At 38.7% G+C, this 8,733-nt stretch overlaps 1 non-coding gene across 1 annotated transcript; it reads right to left on the bottom strand.

Annotated features, from left to right (window-relative positions):
• Nucleotides 1–5,638: 5,638 nt before the first annotated feature.
• On the bottom strand, nucleotides 5,639–5,745 carry LOC127108957 (small nucleolar RNA R71). The gene has a single exon (XR_007796452.1). It is a non-coding gene; the product is annotated as a small nucleolar RNA R71 (small nucleolar RNA).
• Nucleotides 5,746–8,733: the final 2,988 nt, after the last annotated feature.

Genomic DNA, 8,733 nt, shown 5'->3' with positions numbered 1-8,733 from the left:
CATCAACATCATGTCATCATCATTATAACACAGATCATGAACAACAGCATATACCAATAACAATCACACCAATACAACATCCAATCAAAAAAACTGGACAGGACAGGTAGTTTAACAGCAGTATACACCATTCAACATACAAAATCACCAAAAATCAACATGCCCAGAAATCAACCATATGCATATCAATAGCTTCATCAAACTACATACAAGCATTATATAGCAAGGGTTTTCATGAAATCATAAACATGTGAGCCAATCGATGGAGAATGCATTTGGACCTAGAAATGAAAGTTCAGATTTCTTGCAATATGATTAACCAAATCAAATGATGTAAAGCACACAACATTCAGCATGGCAAAAACTATCAAAAACATATCATAGCATAGCAGATAATGAAGGTCGAAACCTTACTTGGTTTTGAAGAAAAGTGAGCTACAGTGGTCCTTTTGTGGTTGTGAGCAAAAACAGGTGAGCACAATGGTTGCTAATGATGAAGGCTTGAAGAAGATCAGTTTAAACTTGCTTGGTTTCACTCTAAACCCCAGCTGCCATTGAAGGACTCCTTTGAAAACAGAACCGGATAAAAACTGTGCAGAAGATGTTTTATACTCGAAAGGAGTTCCAAAGAATGTCCAGATGAAGAATCAATCCCAGTTGTTCAAGGGTTTTTTGTGTTTTAAGCAGAAAATGCCAAAAACGAAAAATGGAGAATGAGAGAGTATCAAGGTTCTTGGTCTGTGGCTGCAGTGTCTAGGGTTTTGCAATGTCAGAAAATGTCCTTATATTCATCTGTTAATCATCACTTAATTAAATGGTAAGCTTGTTTTGTTCAAAATGGGTGATTTGCATTTTTGCTAATTGAGGAACAAGTGAAATGGAGGGTGTGTGCTGCTGCGAATTGGGCTGCTACAGGCTGCAAAAAGGACAACATATTTGCTGTTTTGGTTGTACCAGAAAAAGCTGTACTGATTTTGCCTTATGTACTTCTATTTGCACCTTTTGCCAATTTTGAATTTTGATCCAAAATGATGATGGAATGATGGTATGATGATGGTTTTGGAATTGGAACAAGTCAAAAATGTGATATGGAACATTTCCCAATTGACCAAATCAAGAAAAAGTCAAAAACTCAAAAAGTCAAAGTTTGGTCAAACTTTGAATTTAAATGCAAAAGGTCCAAAAATGCCATTTTGAATGGTAAGGTTTTAGGTCATGAAATTTATATTTTTGGAAAGAGGATGAAAAATGTGGTTTGTAGAAAAAACCCCACCAAATTTGGCCTTATGGTTTGGGAGATATGGCCCTTTGAAGTTCAAAATTTGGTGAAAATGATTTGATCATATCTTGACAACCACACATGGGATTTTGATGTTCTTGGACTTTTTGAAAATGGGAAGACAAGATCTTCAACTTTTATGTTGGGCAAAAATTCATTTGGAGCTTGTATCATGATGTAAGTTTGAGATCAAGAAGTTTCCATTTTTGGCAGTTGAAATTACAGGTCCACTTGCTATTTCTGGAAAATTTTCTGATTGACTTGATTTTCTTCCATGATGAGGTTTGACATGATATATGAGGCTTATACAAGCATGAATGAACTTCTTCAAATCAATTCTATCCATCAAATTCTGATTAAATCAACTGTTGACCAAGTTTGACTGTCTGTTGACTTTTCTAGGGTTTTGAGTGACTGATTGAACTTCTTCTGATGATTTCCAAACCCTAAATCCTTGAGACCTTGATTTCAAATGATGTCTCAAGTTGTTTGAACTTTTGATTATTGACCATGGTGTCCAAATTCTGCAAGAATGGCCACCATCCATTGCTTTGACTGATCAATGACTGACTTTGACCTAATTTCTGATGATTACTTTATCTGCAAGCAACAAGGTTAAACAGACAATATTTTTGTACTTTTTGAATGATAAACATATGAAAGCAAAGATATACAAATGCACAGTATGCTTGGTGATCAAGAAACAAACCCACAAGGCAAACTATCCACTAGAAGGAAAGCAAAGGCATGCAATGATCCTTGAGGTTATGATATGAATAATATGGGCCATGAGGGATCTTAGGGCCCAAAATTGGGGTCTTACAATATGATGCAAATTGTAGGACATAGGGTCTAGGGAGACCCAGCTTTGATCAAATGAATTCATCTGGCCAACCACCATCAACCAACTTGCTAACTTGCAATTCTATTGACTTTTTAGGCTCATGGTAGATCATATATACATAAGATGATGAACTTTGAAGTGTCCCTTGAGAAACTTGATCAATTGGTGAGGAATCTTGTTGAAGAAGTTACACAAGATACCCAGATGAATTAGGGTTTCCAAGGCAAACCAACTTCAAACTCTTGAAGATTACTTGACCAAAATAACATGTAGAGATCATTGGGACTCATATATGATGCTTATAGCTCTTGTGGATCATTCCTTGGTTGTGCTCTTAGAAATGAGGGTTTCAAACCCTAGATGTGAACTTGATAGATCAAGGTGATCACGCCCTACGTACAAAAGAGTTAGGCAAATGCAAAGACATATTTTTTGGTATTTTAGTTAGTAAAATGATAAAATACAAGTATGATACAATCACATGGTGCTTGGTTATCTCTCCTAAAACAAACCCAATGAAAGAGGGGTAAGGAGGATGCCAAGGTATGATCCCAATGCTAATGCATATGATGAGATTGCAAGAGGGATCTTAGGGTCAAAATTGGGGTCTTACAGCTGCCCCTATTTAAGGACATTCTAACTGAGGATGTGAAGGTTAAAATCTTCAGATCGACTCATTAGAATGGGATTAAGTAACAACATATAGAAACAAATTTTGGTCCCTAAGAGACCTCACGATGCATATGATATGAATGTAAAAGCAAATTGTATGTGGGGAAATGTTGCCACAAAGGAAAAGAAATCAGAGAGACCGAAGGTCCGCAGGAGCAGAATGCATTCCATAAAGGAAACTCACTAGGGAGACAGAGACTCTGAGGGGATAAAAAAGGTTGTGCGTAGGCCATGCTACGACATAAAATTGCTGGGGGACTAGAGGAATTCCATAAAAAATGGAAATACTCAGCCGGGGAAACAAAAGAAACTCTGTAGGGGAAACAAATAAATCAGAATAAAACCGAAGTATTCGAATCATGCAGGAAAGGTGATTTCACTAAAGAAATACGCACTCAACTCAACTAGGGAAGAAATAAACTTCAACACAGGAGGAGCAGAAATCTATTATCCACTACCTGTTACTGGGCAAGGAGTTAATAAAGATCTGACAGAGAGGACACCCGTCATTAGTTAGGATGAACATATCAAGGATGACTCACTGAGGGCCGCCAAGAAGTGCATTAATTACCAGTTACTGGGCAAGAATAGTGATAACGCGAAAACACATAAGATAATTGCCTTAATTTACACTCAAAGATCACACCATTTCAATTAATATCCCGATTATTGCGCAAGTATTCGTGTTGTTTTTGCAGGTATTTAAATCTCCTTGCATTAAAGAGCATAATGAAGAAAAGGAAGAAAAAGAAGAAGAAATAGGTGAGAAAGCACAAAAAAAACAGAAAACCAAATTATGCAGATTTTGCTGATGTGACGACTGTCACAGATTCATGACGCTCGTCACGACCCAGACTGTGACGACCGTCATAGGCCCATGACGAGCGTCACGTGGCCACAATATACGCTTTGGAGCAGTCAGCCACAGGCACCCAAACGTGCCTAAATTTCCTCCAACAACTTATTCCCACGGATTCCTCATTCAAGACCAAGTCTTCCTTGAATATCTCAACCACCAAGACCTAAAGGAGCACTATATAAAGGACCAAAATGGGAAAAATTGAGGATGCCTACTTTGACACTTACGCTCTGCAATTTAGTTTTACAGCTTTCTAGCTTTTAGCATTTTTTTCTTTCCAGCAACCTTGTTTCCGTTGCCTTATTTTATTCGCCATTCTTTTTAGAGTTTCCCTTTTTCCTTTCCGTTTTCCAGTTAGCCATAGTAGTAGTTGCCTACACTAGGGAACTACTACACTTTATTTAATTTTAGTAGTAATTTGTATTGAATAAGCAAAGCCTACTGATATATGGAGGACTGCTCAAATACTCCAAGAATCGCTATACTCTGTTACTTCGATCTCCAGGTTTTTATTAAATTATTATTGTTATAGCCCATTTATTATTATAAGCATGTTTTCCGCAATGTTGATCTGTTTGTGCCTTGTGTTTGCCTTATTTAATATGTCCGACTAAACTACCAATATCAGTATGTAGCAACTTACATTGATGGGATTTAATAATAACCGGTGAAAAACCTTTTTCTCAAACAATCTTTTAGGCTGAAGTTTTTAATTTAAATTTAATTAACTTTATCACAAAAGCGTGAAAATCTAATTAATACGGTTTTGCCACGAGAGTGGGAAATTAACTATGGTGAGAACCAACAATCACGAGAGCGTGAGGCTCGAGCTGGATAGTAAAAATTACGCATTGAGTTTAAAAACAACGAGAGCACTTTAAAAGCAATTAGAACTTATGTATTTTCAAAAAGTAATTTTGACTTCAAATGGGACAGCGAGAGCGTACATTCTTACTTAAAGTTATAGGTGGAATCAACAACCATGAGAGTGTGAGATAAAGCCTTTTAAATAAACATTTTCTACTGAGAGATATTTGGCATTTAAACTATTCACTGGTGACTTATCGAATCCCTGAAAATTAATGCGCTGCATACTGATTCCTTCCATTAATTCTTTCTTAAAACCAAAATTCCCTTAGATTTAGTATATTTCCCCTGAACTTCTACTAATCAATTCCCTTAGCTAAACATAGTGACGTTAGTAACACTAGTTTGACCATAGGTCCCTGTGGGATAGATATCTTTTAAAACTAAAGCGACTGGACTGTACACTTGCAGTCAAGTACCCGACATACTATATTTTATATATAGTTAGGCCAAGCATCAGGTTTTTGGCGCCGTTGCCGGGGATCTGTCTTAGTCGAATAGTGCGATTCTTTCGTTGCACGGTATAAACTAAGGTAAAAACAAAAACTAATTTTCTCTCCCTTCTTTCCCTGAATGTATGCCAAGTACTCGCTCACAAGGCGATAACTTAGCACCACTAATCCCTGAATTAGAGCGTTTCTTATACGTGAGACGCTGAATACACGAATATCAAGAAAAGTACTGTATTCCCGATATCTCCTTTTCTCCTAAATCAGAAGAAAAACCAAACATGGCTGAAGAAGGACCACAAAATCGTCCTCTTAAATTCTACGCTACCCCGTCCCAACAAGAACCTCACAACAGCATTGCTGCCCCCGCTATAAATCGAAACGATTTTGAGATGAAACCCTCACTATTATCAGCCGTCCAACTACATCAATTTGCTGGAAATCCTACGGAGAATCCTAATGAACACCTGACTAAGTTTGTGCAGTACGCAGATACTGTAAAGGCGAATGGTGTATCTCAAGATGCGATAAGACTGCGCCTCTTTCCTTTCTCACTAAGAGAAAGAGCTTGGGCTTGGTTGCAATCCTTGCCCTCCAACTCCGTTACAACATGGGAAGAATTGAAGAATGTTTTCTTATCCCGATACTTTCCGCCGAGCAAAACTACTATGCTGAGAGCTCAAATCAATGGACTTCGACAAAAAGATGTGGAATCTCTCTACGAAGTGTGAGAGAGATACAAGGACATGATGAGGATATGTCCACATCACGGTCTCGAAGACTGGGTGATCATTCACACATTTTACAATGGGCATCTATATAACACAAGACTTACAAGAGACGCTGCTGCGGGCGGTGCACTCATGGATAAGCCATACACCGAAGCCTATCAACTCAATGAAAACATGGCCCAGAACCATTGCCAATGGGGAGGTGAACAAACTCCAGTGGAAAATTCCCAGACTAAGGGTGGAATGTACGAAATCAGTAGCCTTGACCATGTTCATGCAAAGGTAGATGCCCTTGTTCCAAAATTAGACAACTTGACCATACCACTCGCAGCCACTGTGGCTGCTGTAACTCCAAACTATGACTTATGTGGAAACCCTGGACACACTGCACAGGAATGTCAAATATTAGCAGGAGTCCCAACCGATCAAGTGAATTACACACAAGGAAATCCCTATTCAAATACCTACAACCCAGGTTGGAAAAACCATCCTAATTTCTCATATAAGAATAACAATGCCTTGTATGCACCTGGCCAAGCACCAGCTGTTCCGCCTGGATATCAAAAACCAGCTAATAATGCTCCTAACATGCCTAGGAAGTCAAATCTCGAATTGATGATGGAAAGCTTCATAGCTACCCAAGATCAGACAAACAAAGACTTCTTGAACCAAAACATACATACTAGCGAGCAACTTAAACAACTAGCGAACAAAGTAGACGCCTTAGCCACCCACAATAAAATGCTTGAAACACAGATTTCACAAGTGGCTCAACATTAAGCATCTAAAGCCTCTCTAGCTAGAACATTTCCTGGACAGCCGCAACCTAATCCAAAGGGACATGCAAATGCCGTTATACTGAGGAGTGGAAAAGAAGTAGACGGACCCGTAGATCCAAGACTCCAAAACCCTGCCATGTACCAAAAACCAGATAAAACCTCAACTGAGCAGGTAAATGAACCAAAGGAAACAGAAGATAATACCCAGGAGGCGGAAGAGAAAGAGAAACCTTATGTGCCTCCACCTCCTTATAAACCACCCATTCCGTATCCTCAAAGACTCAAAAGTTCTAAAACTGCGAATCAATTTAGGAAATTGGTTGAACTTCTGAAGCAACTAAACATTACGATACCCTTTACAGAAGCCATCACACAAATGCCCTCCTATGCCAAATTTCTTAAGGAAATCCTATCCAATAAGAAAAAGATTGAGGATGACGAAACAGTTACACTTACTGCCGAGTGTAGCGCCATAATCCAAAATAACATGCCTCCCAAACTAAAAGACCCAAGTAGTTTCTCCATACCCTGTGTCATTGGAAAATTCATCATACACAAAGCTCTATGTGATCTAGGAGCCAACATTAGCGTAAAGCCCTTAACCATTTGTAGAAGGCTCAGTATGGGATAATTAAGACCGACCAATATGTTTGTTCAATTAGCTGACCGCTCAATCAAATATCCTGTTGGTATACTAGAGAATGTCCCAGTACGTGTAGGACAATTTTACATTCTTACCGATTTCATAACCATGGACATCAAAGAAGATGCCAATACACCTATCATACTAGGAAGGCCATTCTTGGCTACCGCCGGAGCCATAATAGACGTAAAGAGAGGTAAGCTGGCATTCGAAGTTGGAGAGGAAAAGGTTGAATTCATCTTGACCCAATTCTTACAAGCGCCACCTATAGACGACACCTGCTATCTGCTTGATGTCATAGACGAATGCGTGAGAGAGATGGAAATGGAAGAAACCACGTACTTTGAAATAATGAAAATCCAAATCCCCCCAATCTTTGAAGACAATAATTGGCATGAACCATACCAAAACGAAAGTCTAAGCGAATGCTTAGCACTTACCCACGACCACATGCCATGCCCAAAGAAACCTGACTTGGAACTAAAAACACTACCAAAGAACCTAAGATACGAATTCCTAGACATTGAACTGAAAAGACCAGTAATAGTCAACGCTGACTTAGGACAGATGGAAACTGAGAAATTACTAGATGTCTTAAGAAAATATCCAACAGCGTTAGGATATAACATCGCTGATCTAAAAGGAATAAGTCCTTCTATCTATATGCATCGTATTATGCTGGAGGAAGACTGTAAAACCTCTAGAGAACATCAGAGAAGGATCAACCCAATCCTAAGTATCGTAGTCAAGGATGAAGTAAAGAAACTTCTAGATGCTGGAATCATATACCCGATCTCCGATAGCCAATGGGTTATCCCCGTTCATGTAGTACCCAAGAAAGGAGGTGCTACAATTTTTAAGAACGAGAAGGGCGAATCCATAGCACAAAGAGTTGTGACTGGAAGGAGAATGTGCATTGACTATAGAAAACTAAATAAATCCACTTGTAAAGATCATTTCCCTCTACCCTTCATTGACCAAATGCTTGAACGATTGGCTAAGCATTCTCACTTCTGCTATCTAGACGGTTATTCAGGATTCTTTCAAATCCCAATCCATCTTGACGACCAAGAAAAAACTACCTTTACATGGCCTTATGGTACATTCGCCTATCGACGAATGCCATTTGGCTTATGTAACGCTCCCGCAACCTTTCAAAGATGCATGATGGCAATCTTCGCCGATTTTATAGACGACATCATGGAATTCTTTATGGATGATTTTTCTGTTTGCGGGCAGAGTTTTGAAGGATGTCTATCTAACCTCGAAATGGTACTCGAAAGATGCGTGAAAGTAAACCTCGTTTTAAACTAGGAGAAATGCCATTTCATGGGTCAACAAGGAGTTATATTAGGTCACGTGGTATCTGACAGAGGAATTGAAGTAGACAAAGCTAAAATCGAAATTATAGAGAACCTTCAACCTCCGAAAACCGTACGAGAAATAAGAAGCTTTCTAGGACACGCCAATTTCTACCAATGTTTTATTAAAGATTTCTCAAAAATAACCAAGCCACTTACAGGATTATTAATGAAAGACGCTGACTTCATATTTGATGAAAAATGCTTAACAGCGTCCAACCAACTGAAAACATCTTTAATCACCGCACC

The sequence above is a fragment of the Lathyrus oleraceus genome, chromosome 7, assembly GCF_024323335.1.
Source record: "Lathyrus oleraceus cultivar Zhongwan6 chromosome 7, CAAS_Psat_ZW6_1.0, whole genome shotgun sequence".
Classification (NCBI taxonomy): domain Eukaryota; kingdom Viridiplantae; phylum Streptophyta; class Magnoliopsida; order Fabales; family Fabaceae; genus Lathyrus; species Lathyrus oleraceus.
The sequence above is the reverse complement of the archived record's forward strand: the minus strand, read 5'-3'. Positions and strand labels throughout refer to the sequence as shown.